Source organism: Eubalaena glacialis, chromosome 6, assembly GCF_028564815.1.
Source record: "Eubalaena glacialis isolate mEubGla1 chromosome 6, mEubGla1.1.hap2.+ XY, whole genome shotgun sequence".
NCBI lineage: Eukaryota > Metazoa > Chordata > Mammalia > Artiodactyla > Balaenidae > Eubalaena > Eubalaena glacialis.
The window spans coordinates 116,518,694-116,541,209 of NC_083721.1; positions in this window are offsets into that span (position 1 = coordinate 116,518,694).

Genomic DNA, 22,516 nt, shown 5'->3' on the forward strand with positions numbered 1-22,516 from the left:
TATTGATTGCCATATAAATGCCAGGATCATGCTGGGAAAAAGATGCACAAGACATTATTCCTATTCCCCAGATGGCTTACAATTCATTGGGAAGCTAATATATGAACACAAACAAGTGGGATACCAGGCAGTAGAAATTGTAATAAAGACACTTCTGAAGAAAAGCATCCCAGGAACTCACTGAAGAAGTTCACTGGCAGCTGGGGCAATTAGAAGAGCTCCCTGTGGGCATCAAATCCAAAAAGCAATGTGGCATTTGTGTTAGTAGATCTATGGGAGCAGAACTGCTGTCTGAGGAGATTGTGTAAAGCAAAACAATAGATGTGCATGAGATGGAAATAAACAGGGTCACCACCAAGTGGGGTTTCAGGACAAATAACCGGGAAGTGATGGGTTGGATCAATTAGTGGAAAGAGAATCTGAAATTGAGGTTAAGATTTAATAAGGTACTAAATGGAGCACACCTAGCAGAACATCAGGAATAATTGTTATATCCTAAATGGGAAGCAAGGGTGTATTCCATTTTTGCTAGTCTGAAAATATCACTTGCCCTTGTTGAAGTGGCCCCCATCTGAACATGTATGAGAATCACCGTCACAGAAAATAATTCAGAATCATTTATAAATATGATTTGTTGGGCCAAATCAGTAAAACGTAAAATTCATAAATCAGGCTGGTTTTGCTCTCTCCGTTAACAATAGTCTGTGACCATCATGTTTCTTATCAGCATCTATTTCGGGGAATATGCCCAGACATGAGTAGCCTTTTGCTAATATGTAAAAAACAAAACGCTCCATCCAATCAGTGGATTTGCTTGGACATTTTATAATATCATAAGTGCAATTCAAAGAGGACTCGCCAAAACCACACCGGGTTTTCAGGGAGCAGCATGGGTGATGGTGCACATTTCCTCCCTGGGATCGAGTCTCAGCCACTTACCAAGCCAACACCGAGCACCACGAGCCATGACCCTCGCATTTGAAGCAACGTGCCACGACGCAAACACAAAGAAAGACGTGGCATGGGATTCTTCACTTTCTTCGTATCCACTTGTTTTTGTAGATATATTAATAAATATATAAGAAGCATTTTGGAAAAAATCATTAAGCTAAACTCTATCTCTTTACCACTTGCAGAAATATTTTCAACACTGAATTATTCCATTTTAATTAGGTTATTTAATTTTTACTTCATTATTAATGATGAACAGTAGAAAATATATGCTAAAATGATACACTAACATTTAAAATACTTTAAAATGTAGTTGTAAATTTAGAATGTAAACGTCTAAACACACTTTTTATAATTACATGTTTTCATTTTCATGAATTTACATGTATACATGTATAATATCATGTTGGCACCAAGTGCATTTATTGAATACTGAACCAGTGCTTTATATGTACTATTACTAGGCTTGAAACAATACTGCATGCTAGATATTTTTAATTCATTCTGCAGATGAGGAAACTAAATCCAGAGGGGTAATTTGCCCAAGGTTATAATGCTTGTACAAGGAGAAGCTAAAATTTTAAAGGTCTCTAGCTATAAAATGTGGGGTTTTTTTGTTATTTTAAAGACACTCAATTGAATTCTTAGTATGTTTAGGCTGTAAGACTTTCCATGTTGATTTCATCTAATCCTCATAAAAATTCTATATAGTACATCATACTATGGAACCTGTTTTACAAAGTGAAAACCAAGGCAGTGAAAAGTTAAATAAGTTATCCACATTCATTTGGTGGTGAGCAGTGGTGTCTAGTTATGTAATTCAATAGAGCAAAGATATAAATTAATTTTTCTATATGAAACGTAGAACAGCATTTGTTTCCTAAATTAATTTAACTCAACACTACTATTGTTATTATGATGTGATCTTTTAATGCTTTGGGATCTAAGTATTGTGTTGCTCCCAGTAGGTCCTAAGCCTTTGGTGGATATGTTTCTTCGCATTTTAATGTTGTATCTATTTTGAAAAATCCTTCTGAAGTCTATGGTTCACTGGAATAGACGCTACTGGAAAAAAAAAGCCTAGGAGAGGTCAATTATTAAACTAGGACAGAATAAATATAGTATAAGATTTGCCTACCATTTGCTAATCTGCATGTGGTTTATAATTTCACATACAACAAACATTGATTCTCTATTCATTTTAAAATATAAAATACCTAACATTCACTTGTTGTATTTGAAAGAAAATGAATAGATCTATCAATATAAAAATGCCTTATTTTGTTCAAAAACTATACAAGCTTAGCAATTACATAATTCTCCATTAGTCATTACTTATGTCTGACACATTGATTATTACCTCTCCCCGCTCCCACGCTGACTCATTGAAAAGGAAAGAAAAATATGCTTGAATGGGTTCTACTTTGTACTTTTCAATAAAATGTTGAAACTAGATGTTTTAAGCTAGATACTGACTTCTTACCTGCATGCAAAGTATTTGCCTATTTAAAAAAATCTAAAATATAATAGTTGACTTTGCAGAGTCCAGTGGTTAGCCCACCGCCCAGCAAAGAAGACACACAGTGAAAATGCCTTCTCTCTGTGTGGCGTCCCCTCCACTACTAGCAGTTTACAGAGAGAGAGCAGTGTTTGCCCCTGTTGGAGTGTGGTCTGGGCATTGTCTGAGCTTGGCCTTCTCAGGAACAGATGTCTTACTAGTGGTACCATACAACTCTATATCTTATCTGCAGGGTGATCCTTGTTGTTTTTTTAAAGGTTATATTCCATGTGTAGTTATTATAAAGTAGTGGTTATATTTGCCATTGTACAACAATATATCCTTATAGCTTATTTTATACCTAATAGTTTGTACCTCTTAATCCACTACCCCTATCTTGCCCCTCTCCTTTTCCCTCTCCTCTCTGGTAACCATTAGCTTGTTCTCTTTATCTGTGAGTCTGTTTTGGTATATTCCACTAGTTTGTTGTGTTTTTTAGATTCCACATAAAAGTGATATCATACAGTATTTGTATTAGTCTGACTTATTTCACTTAACATAATACCCTCCTAGTCCATCCATGTTGTTGCTGATGGCAAAATTTCATTCTTTTTAATAGCTGAGTAGTAGTCCATTGTATATATATGCCACATCTTCTTTATCCATTCATCTGTTGATGGACACAGGTTGCTTCTATCTCTTGGCAATTGTAAATAATGCTGCTATGAACATTGGGGTGCATGTATCTTTTCAAATTAGTATTTTGTTTTTTTCAGATATACCCAGGAGTAACCTTTGGTTTTGGCAGTCCAAAAACAATTTCTAGTCTCCAAGCTTGTTCCTAATCCTCTCGCCTTACATGCATCATATATAGAGAGGATAGATGTTTCTTCAGACCAATTGATGTTGCACTGCATCTTCAACTTATACAACCAGCCTGAGACAGAACCAGCTAAGCCGATGCTGCCATGTAGAAAGCCCAGCCTTGTGTGATTTTTCACACTACCATAAGGCTAGCCAGAGGGCTCAAGAAATGATATTTTCTTATATTGGTGATTAGAGAATCTCAGAAATTTAGAGCCATGAGACATCTTTTAGCTTATGTAGACCAGCTCCTTTATTTCTCAGGGAAAGAAACTCAATCCCAGAGAAGTGTAGTGGCCTTTCTTACCCCACGCAGTGAGTGAGGAGCAGACTCATGGCTAGAGTTCATGTTTTCTGACTGAGTGTCCTTTCCTGTCAGTTCCAGCTCCCTTCCACCTTCTGCATGACGTCAGCAGGGAAGAATGTTTAGAGCCGGCAGTTGTTGGTTTCTCCTCCTCCCAATGCATTGTGACAGTTTTGGGAAAAGTGGGGACCCCTGAGGGAGCGGACGAGGGTGCATTCTGACTCCCTGTTTGACTCATGTCAGCATAGCCCCTTCCCATTTGGGGGGTGCCCCTGCCCCTCCCCGTTTAAGTCTTCCAGTTTATACTAAGTTGGCATTGCTTTTCTCAGGTCAAGAATTGACTAAACAGGAGCACGGGGGAGGGTTGGTATTTTTGTCTGTTTGCTCTTGCTGTAAAGTTCAGGCCATGTAGGGGTCATTCTGAATTTGAGCGGATATTAGAGTGAAATGTGAGAGCAGGAGAACACTTTTCCAGATGAATCTGTATTTAATTAGGCAGTCAAGCCAATCTAACTCTGACACTTGACAGCTTAACTTTCTGATATTGAAAAGCAATTTGTGAGGTACAGCATTTATTAAAAATAAACATAAAGGCCAAACTAAGATGTTAACATTTAAGGTGATGGACAGTAATATTGTTATATCTAATCCCAATGGCATTATAATTATCTTACTAATTATACCAACCTTATCACCTTAACTTTTCTCAGCACTTAGAAAGGATGTTATAATAGAAAATTCCATGGATGAATTTTAAGTAAAAGACAATTATACCCCAAAATATCATCTTTTTAAGTTTAACTAGAAAATTACATAGAAAAAATGTAAAATATAAGGATGAGTTCAAAAGCAAAAAAATAAATCATTTATATAATTTTATAACAATTATTTACTATATGGTTGTTTCAATATTCACTTAATTCTGTTTACTGTTTCATCTTTTTATGTCAGAATGTTTATACTGACATCTATGCTTAGTATAACAAGAAGCCAGTATCAATTTACATAGTAGGAGATACTGTTAGTTTCTTTTTGTGGATAGTTATCAAATAAATGGAAATTAAAACAATGAAACATCATTTTATATCTATGAAATTCATACAAAATATCTGCTTAGTATGTTGAAATTGTTAGACTTCAAAATATGTGGTTAATTGTAAGGTCATTAAGCCCTAAAAAACTTTACATTAAGCCCTAAAAATCTAGCTCTCTGTAACCCAGTAATATCATCCCATTCAGTTTGGGCTAAAATATATATATAAGTTTCTTATTACAAAGTTTTTTTCTAATATCAAAAATCTGGATATTGTAACTGGTTAGAAATTTTGGAACTAAAGTATGGCAAAGCAACTGTCGGCATGTTCTATAGCCATTAAAAAATATAATTTAAAGACCAGGTGTTAATATGAAAAAACATTTATGTTTTAACAAAATGTGAAAAAATAGAATACATGTGGTTGTTGGCAGCATGTCTTTTTCATCATGTGAGGAACACAGAAGGGAAAGCCAGAAAATGAAAACTGATTTATGCTACGTGGCGTTTTGTTTCTCTCATTGTGTTAGCTAGTTCAGTTAAAAACATGATGTCTCTGGTATCACAAACAAGATGTAAGATATGAAATAAAAGTTAATGTTTAAAAAAAAATCAGGACTTTCTCTAAGAAATGAAACAGATTAAAGATATCACTTCCAAAATCACAGAAAACAATGAATCCCTATAAAAAGACAAATTACATAAGCAAAACCATAAATTTAAAAAGTAAAAATTAAGCCATGGAAAAAATGATGCAATATTTTGATTTTTTTCCGAATGCCACTGACATTTTTATAGATGAACAATGATATTATATAAACGATTTCTAAACTGACGCTTGCGTATTCAATTTGTGTGTGAAATTCATTTCTCATCTCTCTATCCTGAGGCCATTGTAGAAAAATACTTTGAGCTAAACCAACTGGTTAATCCTTAGATTTCTATCCCCCCAGCATATAACTGTTTGCTACCTTTGAACTATGATGAAATCATTGAAGTATCTAGAGTGAAGCTTTAAAAAAATCTATTTAACAAATTAGTAATTCATGTTCACATGGCAACAAATATTTAGTTATCTTTTTCAAAAAAGAAGTTTTTGAAAAGTATTTGTTGCAATTAAGATTTAGGTAGAAAAAAAGTACATACTGATGTCCACCACATATTACAAATAAAGGTGAGCATAACACATTGCATCTATATGTCAGCTAGGTAGCTTTTGAAACTGATGTTAAATGCAAAACAACATTCTAAGGTAGCTTTTTAGTAAAAAATCCCAGATGATTTTGTGGGATTCGAGAATAAAAGGAATCTGTGCATTACTTCTGAGGTAGACATCCAAGAAAAAGGAGCAAGACTCCAAAGAGGAAATGACTGTAGATTATGTAGGTATCTAGTCATGTGGACCTCAGACAAGTTCTCAGAGATTTCCTGGGCCCCAGGAGCTTGAGTTGCTGATGCTCCCAGGAGTGGCAGAGGAGAAAGAAGGAAAGCAGCAATCAGCTTTTGGGGGAGCCCAAAAGATGTTATTGGTAACATGTGAGGACTGGTGGCTGAGCTCCAAATAAGCCAATGGATGCCTCCAAAGATGCTAGTTTGAATAGATGTCTTTTAGAGCCAGATAGACATCTATTCTGTAGTTCCTGCAAGACTCAAAACTGAATGAGAACATAGAAAACATAGATGGGATCCTCCAATCGACTAAGTTGTTGTCACCTTGACTGTGCAGAGTAAATGTTTGCTAAGTGATTAAAGCCTACAAATGCCCTGTCTTGGTTTGAGAAGTTAATTCAACCTTATTGTTAATTAGGGGGAAATTTCTGCCAGAAGTCTGCAGAAAATCTGTAACATGGTACTTAAAAGAAAGATGGTAGCATCCTTTTTAGAGATTTATAAGGATAAATAATCATATTTTAAAAGCGCAGATGCAAGGGAAAAACTAACAAGAAAAAAGAAAAAAATGTTAAAGCAATGCACAATAAAAAAAGAAATAAAAATAAGAAAAGGCATGTGAAGTTCAGATAAAAATCTAACTTCTAATTATTCAGCATTATAAAATTATTTTAATATTTCATAGAAAATGCCAAATTCAACATCATTTTTTTAACTATGATTTTATTTTATTTATTTATTTTTTAACATCTTTTTTGGAGTATAATTGCTTTACAATGGTGTGTTACTTTCTGCTTTATAACAAAGGGAATCAGTTATACATATACATATGTTCCCATATCTCTTCCCTCTTGCATCTCCCTCCCACCCTCCCTATCCCACCCCTCTAGGTGGTCACAAAGCACCAAGCTGATCTCCCTGTGCTATGCGGCTGCTTCCCACTAGCTATCTATTTTACATTTGGTAGTGTATATATGTCCATGCCACTCTCTCACTTTGTCACAGCTTACCCTTCCCCCTCCCCATATCCTCAAGTCCAACATCATTTTTATATAAAAGGAATAATTTTTTCTTCTTCCCACCATCTCCACTCCAGGCTCCATAGCTTCAGTTAAAATATTTTATTATCCAAGAAATATGAAGGGAATCATGGAACTTCCGAATTAGAACGGCTGTTGGAGTTGTTCAGCTCTTTGTTTCTCATCTTTCCAAGGATAAGGATCACCTGGAGGTTCTGTCAAATGCATGGCTTCCCGGCCTTGCCCTGAGAATTCGGATTCAGTGGGCTTGGAGTGAATTGGGGAATTTGTATTTTGAGTAAGTACAAGTACCTCAGATGATCCTTATCATGACAAAATTTTGGAAACGATGGAAACTTTTAGCCCAGCTCCATTTCTTCAGAGAGGAAGAGGATGAATCCAAAGGTCACATGGACAGTTAGTCAGCCCGGATGTGCAGCTCCTGTGATTTCTCTCTTTTTCCTAACTTCGTGGGAGATTTCAACTATGATCTCAGTAAGAGTTCCAGATGGTTTCAACAAAAAGACCAGACAAATTTGGTAAAAATACATGGAACAAACAATAAGAAAGCACACGGATTTTTTCATTTACAAAAATCTGTATTAAAACATATGTTTTACAACACATTCACTGTTTACAAGCCTATATCGCAATATCGTATAATAATAGCTTGAAAAGTATATATATATATATATATTTATATAATATTAGGACAGTTAGTTCAAAGTCAGACATCTGAGCCCCTCAGCTCTTCGATCCCCTTGAGCTTCATGGGAGAGGGAATGGGGTTACGGTAAAGGACAGGTTGAGATGTTGCAGAAGAGAGATCCTTGATGTCCTAGTTTGCCACAAAAATTTCCACTTTTATATGTTTTATGTATCAGTCTTTAGCATAAAATTTCATGTAAATAAACAATTTTGCTTGGCTAAAACCCTTCTGGAACAACTGCATTGCAGCTAGGTTAATCACACAAAGATAGATATTTCAATCAGCAACAGTTAAATCCAAAATAACTTACCTTCCTCATAAATACAGGTGAACAGCAGACAGGAGGGATATAATCACATTCTCCCCAAATTAGAATATTTTAACATAAGTTGTCAATCTAAGGAGAATCAATACCAAAAGAAATGACGAAAGCCAATCTAATAATCTAGGTTACGTACTCATCATTTTTTCCTACCCTATGCGTGTCTAATACCCATCTCTTACTGCCTGGAATTAAGTTTTGTGGATTTGTTGGCTAGAGAAGAATGATGAATCAGGGCTATTAGATTAAAGCTATTTTCTTTAATCTGTGAAGCTAATAACTATGCTAATAGGAACTATATGATAATGAGTTTTCTAAAGAGAGTCCCCAACACTGCTTTACATCAGCACAGTACAACTTAATGACCACATCTGGGTGGGAATTAGTAGTTGGCACAATGAGCTTATACTCAACACAGAGCCAAAACTTGGCTCTTTAACCAAATAGTTTTTATAACCGAAAATTAACTTTCTAAGAGATTACACATTTCAAGTCTTAGACATACCAAAGATTCTAAAATGATAGGCTGATACACCTATTTGGATCACACTTCTTTTTTCTTGTTCTAGTATTATTTTTTATCTCTTCCTCCCCCTAAGGTCGTCAAGGCTTGCTGTCATTTAGCTCCGAGAATCATAACAAAAGTTCTGTAAGAGAAGATTGACAATACTAATTATTGGAAACAGTTTCTGGATTTCTAGTTGCCTTGTCAGATCTCTCAGTGCCATCCTAAATGACTAAATTTTTTTCAGGCATATGTGGTGGTTTTAAAAGTCAAACTGATTAGTGTAGATTTGATTTTTCTCTATGTAATACAGAAGTAGGTGGTTTTTGAGTAGAACCCAGTGCAGAAACCCAGCTTAGGGTTTCTGGTTGCAAACAACAGAAAATGACTCTGGTTAATTTAAGTCACAAAAGAATTTATTGAAACTATATCACAGGTGTTCATAGAATAGACTGACATTTCTTGTTAGACTTCTTTTCTGAACGTGAGTGATCAGACCTCAGGTCAACAGAAAACTAAAAAATACACCAAGCACTTGTGGACTGTTAATTGAATTTATTTCAAATAATCTGAAAAGAAAAAAAGAAGTCTCATCCCTTTTCTACTTTGTTCAACAAACCTCAGATGCTTAATGAGTGCTTACTGTGAGTTACTTCTTACTTTATAAAATTAAAATTTGATACATTAAACATTATTACTTCACAAAGAATTCTTCACTTATGTTATCTCTAGAGAAACATGGAAACATGGAATATTGATTGGATGAGTGCATACAGTTTTTTCATAACTTTTGAATTGCTCTACCCTAAATAAATTGAAACATTACTCTGGAAGAAAGATGAACTGTAGAGTCCAGATCAAGTGCAATGGAATGGCACTGACATGGGTCCAAGGCAATGGCTCTCTTCCACTATAGCATGCTGCCTTCTCATTAGTGAGGGAACGAGTAATTCCAAATTGGAGAGGGTTGAGTTCACACAGGGACTTAAAGAATGGAAGAAATTTCAGGAGGTAGCTTGGCAGAGGGAGGGAGAACAAGTCATTTGTCATAAGAATGTTCTGGGAGGATGACAAGCACTATGTAGTATGGTCTTTGTTGAGGGGTATAGTTAGAAATAAGTCTAGAGAAACAGGTAAAGACGAAATTCTGGTGGGTCACATTTAAGTCAAAAAGGAAAAATGTCACAGATTCTCATGGAATGGGTATTAATGTTGTAAACAGTCTCAAAAAATGGTCTGTAACCAAGAAGGGCTGGACAAAAGGAATCACCAAGGAAATATCAAATACAAAACAAAATAGTGTCACTAGGGAGAGGCTGGCACTCCAGAATGGCTCCTGCCATGTTCTTGATGCTGCTAACTGAACTACAATGCCACAGTGTATAATTTCTAAATGGCTTCTGTTCTTTTGTATCACTCACTCAAGATTCAAAGTGATAAGTAGGAACGTCTGGCTAGCCGAACATAGGTTACTCCCCTGTTCCATAGCTGCTGGGGGTGGGTGGCAGTGATGGGTGGAGATTACCTTTACATACATTCTCTAGAGGAGATGGCATCCAGCCTCCTGCTATAATTCATACAATGTGAGATTTCTTCCAAATATGATGGGTTCAACTGCTAGAAAGTCAAACTAAGTTATTATATCTGATCCAGGGAGTGAAATCTGTTAACCAGAGTTGGCTCTATCTAAGGTATATTAAAGAAAGGAGAAACTATGTAATGTAGCACAGAACCTGGCTAGGAAACCATTGGTAGGCTGGGTTAATGAGAGTGTGAAAATGTGAGGGGTAATCTTAGCCTCACCTGGGCATGCAACTCCAGGGATAGCTCCACCTCCTTCTATATAAACTAAAGGACAAAGAGAATGAAAGCTGTGCTTCAGTAGGAACCTGGTTGTACTTTCTGTTGGTAATATTCCTGGGAAATTACTACACCTGATCCTTTAGAACTCCAGATTTCCCAAATGGATATCAATAATACAGTCGATCTATGTTGAGGTAAAAGTCTAGAAGAAAGGCACGTGCTGATCTTTGTTTCTTTTGTCATCTATCAATGTGGTATTCAAGGTCAGTGTTTTCCCTGACATTAGTAAGGAGGCATGGTTCTCACTGAAAATACCTTAAAAGTGCCAGCTCTCATTTTCAACGATGAAAAGAATATAGAATACAAGAAAACAATCGTCAAACACAAACACACACAGACACAGAGTGGAGCCAAAGCATCAGTGACAAGGAAAGAAGATTTACAAAGATGTTGCCACTAGGTCCTCCATGCTGGCTAACTGAACTGCTGCCACCAACTTTAAAATACTACACAAAGCTGGTCAAATGCTCAGTATCCAAGAGATTGTTGAGGCATGTTGGTTGAATTGGATTGACTTGGACTTTCAAGGGTTATCATCTGTATTTTCATAAATGCCACTCTTCAATGATATTTTGGACTTTGAAGTTCATTATCAATTTGGATCAATACACTTTTCTATTACTCAAGAGTTGATAAAATATTTAAACAAGAAGAATGAGGCCCAGCATCTACATCCTGACCTTCGTTATTTCAGCTTCATTCTTTTTATTATGACATTAGTTTAGACAAAAACAAAAAAATGAGGAGGTGAGATATCACAGCTGGTTCCAAAGCAGTTCCAATTTTGGCAATTCACATCAATTATTTTAAAATGTATTCACTGGAGGATCTTTCTTACACATGACCATGACACTGGCTATAAACCATTTCCGTCACTGGTCAGTTTTAGGAGAGATTTAGGGGAAATATCACATCAATTGCTAAGAAATTGTATTCATTATTCATTTAAACTAATATCTCCTGGTATAGGGTAAAAAACGTGTGTTCATACTGATGTTACCACATCTGAAAGTTTCTACATCCCTGATAATACACAATTAAGCCCAAATACTAAGTATGACATCATAATATGTAACTGGTTATGTTTACCATAAAATTAAACCCACATGCCTAATCCTCTACTTGATAAAACCTTTAATTGTATTATTTCATTTAATAACCTTCACAACTACCATACAAAAAAGGTATTATTATTGTTTCTATTTCAAGGATAAGGAAATGCAAGCATGGATGTTTAAGTAACTTACCCAAAACCTCACAGCCGATAAACCCTGGTTAGGCTGTGCTCCTAACAGCTACAGATACACATTCATATAGAAAGGAGACAGTCTTTGTCACTGTTATTTTAGACCCCACACTACACTAATGGGGTATCGATTTATTTAGGATATGTCATTAATACTTTCATGGAAGTCTTCTTATACATTTCATCACATCTTGACCTCTGCAATGGTAATGCCAAAGGAGATTCTTCCACTAGCTTTGGTAAAGGGCTGATTATTTATCCTATAATATAAATTGTTCTAACTAATTTTCAATAAATGAAGCCTGGTAGTTCAACACATGTTTCAAAATAATCTTATTAGCTTGGGTCGTGTGGCAAATCATAGAGTACAGTCTAATTAAGCTACTTTTAGAACGTACAAACACGTTTTCGTTGTCATTGGAACTGCTGATTAGTGGTAAATCACTCTTTTACATAATGAAACTAGGGGTTTTGTGCAGGGCTGAAAGAATTTGAAAGGAGCTAATGGAAAACCCAGCCTGCTAAAGTGCTTTAATGGCTTTATTTCTAACAAAATCTACAATTACAATAAATTCATTCTAAGTTGAAGAAAAAAGGTTTTTTTTTATTTTTTGTTTTTGTTTTTTTTTAAATCTGGGGCTTAACAAATGACCTGATTTCTAACAAAAAGTGCATTAGATGTTTAATAGTCTTCCACTGGCTAACTGTATTTTCCTAAGCTTATTGAAAACTTATTTCAAGCATCTGGAGAAATCTAAAAAAGAATAAGTGCTAAACAAGGCTTGAGTTCATCAGCTCAACTCTTGACAAATAAAAAGAGGAAACGTATACACAATATATCTGTTACTTGCCTAAAATTACTGTCAACCAAGGAGTGTTTTCCAAACTTGTTAATTGCTCACCCCATCTCTAAACATATGTTTAGCATGTACGTTTAATATATGTAATTTTCAAATTTATTTATAAATTATAGACATGTCCAATTCTATGTAAAATTTCTATGTCGACATATGGAATTTTATGTGGATGAGATAAACCTATTATGAGTAAATATTTATTTTACTTTTAATTGTACAAAAGCAAAAAGCCTTTTGGTTGTCATTAAAAATAGCTTTGGGTGCCCAGATTTAAAACGTTTGCCAATCAAGCTGTCTACTTAACATCATTAACTGATGTAAAAGACAAAGCGGATACTTAGAATAAGATTTTTCATTAACAGTGGTGGTTAAAGTTTCTGTTTCAATGGTCTTCTTGATAATTTCAACTTTTTGGCTGACACCTTGACACTTATCACAAGGTCATCCTTTTTACTTTATGATATGCCTGAGGAAGAGTTTCTACAAGGAGTAGAAGACATGTTTGCTTTGCCATTTTCTTGTCTTTTGCTTTTGTTTACACTATGGGAATTATCTTCCATCTGCAGCTTCCCTGCAGGAAGCTTTTTAATTTACCAGTCCATTTGGTGAGAGTTAGTTTAGTTTAAACTAGGTAATACAACTCGCAAATCTGTTTACCAGGCACACAAACATGAATTCATTACTATAGACAGAGAGAGAGATGGAACGCCACTTTCCAACCCTTGGCACCAAAATGAAGTCTATTTCAGTACTTTGGTGTGTGGTGTGCACATGTGTGTGAACATGTACGTGTACAAACTGACAACACATACAAGGTGCCATTTCAAAGCAGAGGATTTCGTTATGCTATTGCAATTGTCCCATTCCATGTACTTTAGTTAAATTCAGTAAGTATATACTAACCTCATTCTATATCCATCTGCTAGTCATGTATTTCTAGTTAGTAGAATGCCTCTCTCCTAGACAACTCTACTTATAATTCCACTCACCTTCAGAATTTTTTTCCTTCATGAATTCTTTCCAAGACTTTTCTAAACCTCTGAGATATACCTCATAACCTTTGAGCTTTTGGAAATGCTCTATTCTTAACACCTAGAACAGTGGTTGGCAGAGATTAGAAACTCCAGAAACATTTATTGAATGAATGAATAAATGAATTAAAGAAGCTTGTCCTACTCTCTTTTTGCAATTAACAATGAATATTTTCATATGAAATCTCTGAGAGGTCCTGCAGTGAGCACAGTCATTTAACTTTACCTTTCCCAAGCTTATCCTTATCCTTTCCTCTCTTAACCTACTTATATAAAACAATTTCTGGGAAGCATGTTTTGGGAAATGCAAAGGTGGGAAACGGGCTATACATGCACCAGAAAATTTAATATTTTAAAAGTATTGACCACTTTGTAATTTTAAAGTTCAATCAAAATAATGATGACCCAGGTCTTTTGTTATATTTTGTGTAACGTCATGAAAATATTTATAAACTCTAAACATCTATGCCTCCTTCTTTATGCATATGATGCATTAGTGGTGTAAGATAAGAAGAAAATATGCATTTCTCTGTACTGTATTAGGAGTAAATTCCCAGTATGTTGAATGATCAGTCATTAGAAGTGATTAAAGGAAGCCAAATAATAATTGATTTGGAGTTATATAACCAAAGCAAGACAATCACTACAAACTCTCATTCAATTATATCTATAGTGTAGAGGCAGCAGAAATTGAAGATGTTTTAAGATGACCATGATTCATTACTTTCAGCTTTTAAAATAAGATTTCCTGGCTAAATATTCAAACTAAAAGTCTGAATTGCTCTGTCCTACAATTAAAGAGAAAAAGTTTGAAAGAAAAAGAAAGGAGAAGAAATAAGGTAAAAAATTTGCCATAATGTTCAATGTCATTATTCCTATAGAGCAGGGGTCAGCAAACTTTTTCTTAAAAAGGTCAGATAGTAAATATTTTAGGCTTTGTGGACCATATGGTCTTCATCAACTCTGCCATTGTAGCATGAAAGCAGCCAACACATTAAAGAATGGAATAACATGAAAGTGTTCGTATAAAACATTACCTACCAAAACAGGCAGTGGGCTGGATTTGGTCCAAGAGTCATAGTTTGCTGACCTCTGCTATATAGAAAAAAACCTCCCCACTCCATAGTTCTAATCATGTATGATAGAGTTTGTGACCTTTAGTATGTTGGGATTTAAGTGGTTCTTCAAAGCCAAATATTTTCTTACATTTTATCAACCTTAGTACTCTAAGTTCTCATTGTGGTCTTCTTTTAGCCATTTCTTTGATTTAACACATCCCCATAAAGACTCTTCTTAAACACAGTACTACTAGATTAATACTTAGTAACTCATTCAGTTATTCACTCATATCAGGGAGATCATTAGTTGATGACCTAAAGATAAGTTTTATGTGGGGACTTCTTGGAAGAGCAGGGTAGAGATAGGGCAGCTGAGGGGCATCCAGGCCCCTCTTAAAATTTCAGGCTACCTGGAAAAGAACCGAGTAAGGTGAGGGGACACAGCCAAGGGGAGATAGGGCTTGCCAAAATCAAACCTCACTGGTTCATTTGCCCCAAGGCTGTCCCTGGTCTTCCAATAGAATGTGATTTGGGCTCAGTTCTATGTCTGAACCCAGAAATATGGAATGCCGTTTGTGAAGTATGTTTGGGAGACGGGAGAGGAGAGGGAAGAGAGTAGGAATAGATGCTCCACTTTGGCACATGGGGATTTTTTTCTTACTGTCTTATGTATGGATGTCATTAAATAAGTGTTGATGCTTTGAATTATTTCACCTCCACCTCCATAAAGAGCTGAAAATATCTCCAAGTTCTTTCCTAACCTTTCCTAGATCTTGTGATTTACTCCTATCTTATCCCTTTCTTTTCGACTCTTGCTCCTTCCTTCTAATGACCAAAGTGACAGAGGATGGGAAAAAGAGGAAGAAAAAGGTGGTAGGACAATGGTTAGGTCTGAGACAGTGAGAGGCAGGGGCAAGAATAGGCAATTTTGGTGATCTCAACCTCTCTCCTGACATGAAACATCATGAATTTCTACAGAAATAAGCAACAAGTTTACTTTAAAATATCTTAGCAAGCACTATCTTAAACATCAGAAAATAATATTATTTTTGGTTTATTTAATTTGAAGAAAGAAAAGGAGCACGCCAATAAAAAGTTAAAATAACTAATTTTAATGTAATTTTACTATGTATAAAAATATGTGAAATCCATCTATTTCTACCACATTTACTGTAATGCATCCATTAGTAATTTAAAATGTTACGTATTTTTGTCTAAACTTGTCACCAGTATAAATCTTTTCTTTCCAACAAATGGAAATTGCATATTTGATTCATGACGGCTTCCAACTCCTCAACCATTACATTTCATTATTATGCATCTGAATTTGTAAGTTTTCTTTTTAAAGGTAATGCCTTTTTGTGATCAAAGTAAACAAAATACATACCCCCATGAACCATGTAAGTTAATAAGTAAGTTTCTGATATAAAATTTATATTATAGCAATTCAATTTCATCTTGCCTGACCAAGGAAAACATAAAGGAAGCTCAGTTAATAAAATATCCTGTAAGAAAATGTGTCATTTATTTTTAAAAATGATCTAACTTTATGGAATATAATCATGTATTTATAAATACTTGGAAAATGAAGTTGTTTGCTCAGCACTTCATGTAGAAAATGAATTACCGTGAATATGAGTATTATTTACAATATAAACAAGGCATGAAAGGTTAATCTAAAATGCCAATGAAACTATGCTTCATAATTCTCCTATTTTTCTTATTTTCAGGTTCTTGAGTGATCAGTCACAGCCTCCAACTTACAAATATCTAGAACTAGAAACAATACAATGCGTCTCTGAAAGTTAGTCCAGATTTTTATCAACTATAAATCCCTTCTCATTTGCCTGCATATGTTTCTGTTTTATTTTTAATATTTTTCTCCAGATTGAATTTTGGACTTTCCCCTACCCATTTTTACACAACATCACACTTAGTAATAAGCTGAAAGAATCCACATATTAAATACAGTAACAGATCTGAGTTAATTACCCTGGAATGCTCTTGACTTGGCTGCCGTGATCTGAAGAAATGTTTTCACTTGCTGCATACTTTTGCTCCAGTGGCTCAGACGGTAGGTAGCATCACTGAACTTGTAAGATGAGAGACTTTACTTTCTCTTCAAATGGCAAAGAACTCCTTAAGTGGATAGAAAGGTCATCTCACCCTTCCTCTGTTATAATGACATATAAAGTTAATCATCAGATGCATCCCAAAAGACACTCTTCTCCAAGAGAACAATCCAAACAATGTTTATATGTGTATATTTAGAGCCAAAAAAAGAGAGAGGCCATAAATACTAAATGACCCTGTGAAGTCTATTACATCTTTCAATTTGGTCTCACTAACCAGACCCCAAGAGCCTCAGCAAACCGGCCATGACCATGCTCCTCTAATGACCCAATTCACCACTGTCAGCAAAGGTGACATTGAAATCCAGTCAGCAGCCCTACATCCTAGCATCAGCAGTAAAAAGAAAAAAAGATAAAAAGAATCCCCTTCTCTTCTGCAGTGATCTGTTTGAATCTGTAATACGGCTTCATTAGTATCAGGCTGTAAACTGCTTCACTCTCCTAACATGTATACTGCTCATGGAACTCATGTAGTTTCTCTCACCTCTCTGATTACTCAATCCCCGTAATATTCTAAAGCCTCACAAATCCAACCTTATTCATGAGATCGCCCTACTCTGAAGTAGCTTTCCATTTCTCAGTCTTCTAGAACATTTGCTGTAACACATACATTAGTACTTAAAATTAATATGTATTTTAGTCTCAACATTTCACCAGTGTAAATCTTCACTTTCCAAGAAATGAAATTACATTTGACTCAAGTTTGTATCTTGAAACATATATGTGTTTTGAAGTAGATTATTTTTAGTGGTTAAATCAGAATGTTTTAAACAGGCAATTTAAAGGCAAAAAAGGAGAAGGAAATTTTTGTAGCAATGGCTTCTTGTTTTAATTCCTTTATGAGCATTTGCTATCAGATAGATTCAGACTGACTGATGGAATGGAGTATCAATATATTTAGAGAAAGTTGTACAAAGAAGAAAATGCTGAAAAATTCTCAGAACTACTTCCTGTTTCACAGTTGTTATGTCTCTGCAAATGTTTAGGGTTTTGTTTGCCTTCCTTGCTCTTGGTGTTTGATTTGTATTAAGTTTCAAACTTTGTTGTTTAACATTTAGACATTTTGAGCATTATTCTATTGATAACTTTCCAAAGAGAGTTATATTTCACTTTAACTTAAGCCGAAATTCTAATGATTATTTTCCAGTTTTCACTCCAAAATCCCACTGACTAAAATGATCTATCATAAACCTTTTAGTGGTGCATCCATCTCTATTATGGAGAGAAATATTTGGAAGGGCAATATTTTTACAGATCCTTCCATCAAAATGCAATCAATGGCTTGACCTCTCAGGTTTCCAATTTGTAGATTCTGGGAACAAAGTTGTCCTAAAACTGCTTAACTTTAATAAGTGTGCTCTTAAGGTTGCTAAAAGTTAAGCCCTGAATTTACAGATACCAATCTACTTTTCAAAGACTTGACCTCACAAGGGTTGCTGCTCCTGTTATTCAGAAGCAAATTTTTTCCTGGAAATAGGTATGTGCTTTTCATCAGAGGAAAAAGAAATAGTAAACTTGCTATGTCAGTCATCCATCTCTCCATCCATTCATTCAGCATTTGTGGAGCATTCATGTCTTCCGAAGGCTGTAAGTGCATTTAGCTGGATTCTATAATCTACGTAAATGAATATATACCATATCCGACATTGAAGAGCTTCCCATTTAAAGTATAGAGTTCAGTTCATTCATTTTCAAATATCTATTGTGAACCTACTCAACTCAAGGCTGTGTCAGATGTGTTGAGGATGCCATGCTGAACAAAAGGAACCCAATCTTGCTATCTTTGAACTTAAAGTTCATTGTAGAGCCTGACACTAAAACCTGAAGGACAAAATGCAACTAACCATGAAGAGATGTTTGGGCAGGACATTGCTGGCAAGGGAATAGTAAGGGTAGGAATTGAAGCTACCTTCTAGAGTAGGGCTAAGGTAGGAATGATTGCAGTATGTTTGAAGACAGAAGACCTGACCATAGATAACAATCAAAAAGGTATATTCTGCTCGGATTGTAGTGGGTAAAACAAAAGATGAGGGTGGTGGGTGGCAAGGATACTAGGGACAGGAAAGCTTTTATAAAAGAAATTTCATAAAGTGACATGTCATTAAATGAAAGGTGAGTAGAATTTCAGAGGGTAATAGAAGGGGGAGGGCATTCAGACTGAAGGTGCTGCTGAACCCAGGCAGAAAAACAAGATACATCTTGGGAAATGCAAGTTGTTCTACATGGCTAGAGGGTAGAGTGGTGACAAGTGTACTAGAGCAAGGTGGCAAAGAAGGGGAGGCAGACATAAATTAGGATTGCTAATGGCTGCGAATAACAAGAATGTAAATGACAGTGGCTTAAGTAATTAGGAATTTTGTTTTCTATCAAGAAGTTTGGTGGTAAGCACTTACTAACCTTGATCCAGCTTAATTATATCAGGGCTAAATGTCAGTCTCCAGGCCTTGGCCTCATAGGGTCAACATGGCGGCCACAGCTCCCATCATGTCATTCCCACCCCAAGTATCCTCAATCCCCCAACGCAGGGAACAAGGGGTTGAATCACACAGAAAAGAACCTTTTCTTTTAGAGTACTTCTTTACTTTCAGGGAGCAAAATTCTTTCCCAGAAACTCTCCAGAAAACTTCCCCTTATACCTGGGTAACATGCCCACCTTAGATGAGGAATCAATTTTCCTAAGGTTTAATAAGTCAAGATTTTCTTGGCAAGGAAGAGGGAGGAGAAATACTATTGTGGTGGCAGCCACTGTCTTTGCCAGAGCAGGAGTGGATGATGGGAAGCCGAAACAATAGACTTCCCTCTGTGGACAATGGGCCTCTGGCTGAAACCTCAGCTTATGATAGCTTAATGTTCATCACATCTTTTGTTCCCTTAAATTTCCCATTTAAAACATTTTGCTATACAAAGCTTCATTTTTTCCCTACTTTTTGCCCTCTTTCTGTCTGTGGGGTTTGTGGATGAAATAAGTATTGCCTGAATTCTTTTATTGGTTTTCAAGGTAATACATTCAAATCCAAACAATAAAATCCACCAGAATAGAATTCTTTCTAAGCAGTTTTATAATACAGCTTTCTAAGAGACTTTTCTCTTGGGTCACAAAAGTAGACAAAAATATCACTTATACTACCTTATTAATTATTATGTTAAACAATGAGTCATATATATATTAATTTTTCTTTCAGGAAAAGTGAAAATCGCTCTCATAGGAGAACATAGAAAATATAAAGATTCATATCTTATTTTGCTTACATACGCAACATACCTAATGACCTACATTTCTTATTCAACCAAGAAAAAGATACAAGACTAACAAGTACACTGATGATGAAAATCATTTCCTGCATTTCATTAAATTAAATTAAATTAAATTAAATTAAAGCACATTTCATTGTGCTTTTATGCTACATTAAATGAGGAGTCTAAATAAATTCCTACCTGCTCAGAAAGATCCCTCAACTTATGCTATAGGCATTTTAGTTCGGTGTTTGCTTCTTCTGCCTTAAGGAAGAAAAAAAGGTGATAAATTCTCATTACAAATATCCATCTGCAATTGAGTGCACTGTCCATTTACTATTTGTAGCAGTTAGAATTGCACTTTTTTGAAGTATGACTATAGAAAGACACTATGCTTGGTAGTTCAGACCCATTATGAATATACAAGTGAGGGGCTGAATCATGTCCACTAAGAAGTTCTAGCTTGTGGTAGAAACTATAGAAAATGGCTTTGCAATGGTGGGAGTCTGTAATTGGCCACTTTAGTCCCTTTACCATCTAGATTCTGCCAAAGACTTCTGGATTCCCCTCTAGTGACCCTTCACCCAGAACATCCACATGACTAGGGATTTCTTAGCTTTTTCAGCATGAGGACTTTTTCCTCAGATACCTATACGATGTTCTGTTTCCATCCATGTTCATTTAGTATATATGGTTAAGAAAACACAAAACAAAAAGTGAACATACATCTAATAATATTTTTAAATGTATTTGCTAACTTTGGGTTAAATGTGAAGACTTGACCACAGGTGATTATCTCCTCTTCCTACGAAACACCACAAAAACAGCTTTTAAAACTTAAAAAAATTAACAAATGAGGATGAAGAGAAAAATAGAAAATATAATTTCAGAAAGACCATTAGAGCAATTTTTAGAGAGTCAAATAAGATGCAGGAGGGATTATTGACATAGCAGGGCAGAGAATGCCAAAAGCTAACTGACCACAAGAGGGTGTTCTGATGGGAAATGAGCTTGTTTACCTCACAAATCCTCCAAGAGTCTCTGTATGTGGGGAAGCAGGTAACATGAAAAGTGGAAGGCAGTCTAAAGACTGAACACTCAGAGATTGTTTAAAGTCTCTTAACTCCCCCACAAATGCACACTAAGGGAAAAAAATTTTAGTATCTGGAGAAGTTTACTCAGGAACCAGTGAATACCAAGTAACAGAGTTTTAGGAAGAAAACAGGGTGATAAAGTTGGTCTACATGCATCCCCTATTCTACCCATAGCCCGTTTCCTCAGCCTTGCTTCCAGAATTCTGGTTTCCATGTTTATCTTTCCTGGCAAAAAATTGGAGTCTGTGAAAAAAAAAAAACTGAAAAACTTCAGATAAAAGACCTCTAGATGTTTGGGAGTTTCCTAAAGACATGGAGGAGTTCACTCTAAGTGAAGTCAACTAGTTGAGTCCTGTTCCCCTGCCCCAGGCTTCTCCCCTACAACCCAGAGCTTTCTGAACTTGGATCATATATATAAATACTTACTGAAGGAGTAACATACATGAGAAGAAATCCTTTCCCATGACAAGGAGAGACCAAAACAAACAAATATTTCTAAAAATGGGACCCAGTTAAAACAGGCAAATAGATCAAATAATATCACTTTCATAAAATAGGAACAGGAAACTATTTTTTAAAGCAATCAGAGAAAAAGAAATTAGGAACTAAAGTACAGTATGAAAGATTATTAGAAGTCTTTACAGAAAATCTATAAAGTAGTTCAAACAACAAAGAGATAGAAAATAATAATTTAAAAAAATAGAAAATTAGAGGATTCATTTAGGTGGATCAACATCCAACTAGGAGAAATTCTAGGGAAAGAAGAGAAAAAAAGAGGAGAGGAAATGGCCAAAGAAAGAAAAAAAATTACTCCCAAACTGAAGGACTTCTATCTTTAAGTTGAAAGAGCCCATTGAATGCCCAGTAAAATTAATGAAACAAAATAGTCACACAAAGTCTTATTATCATGAAATTTCAGTATGCCTGGGGTTAAGGGGCAGACTTTAAAACACTCACAAAGTAAATATTAATCTGACCAGTGACATTAGAATTCAAAGGACAATAGAACAAAGGTATGAAAAATTCTGATGAAAATTATTTTCAACCTTTAATTTTATACCCGGCCAAGGTATCAAGTCAAATGTGAAGATTGAATAACGGCATTTTCATATATGCAATAATTTTTAAAACTTATATCTCACATACCCTTTCTTAGGAAGCGACCAAATTTATAATTCATGAAAAATGACATACTAAAGCGGGAAAGAGAAAATGAGAGGATTCAGGGATGAGTGTCTTCATTACAGGAGAGAAAAAAGGGAACTTCTGGCATGATTAATGTGATTTAAGACTAAAAAACTATTAGTTTATATTGAAGCAAGAAATAGATATCTGTAGGAGGCAGATCGTCAGTTAAAACAGAACAAAAAACAAAAATTAAATGACGGGATAGTCAGCTGCTTTGAA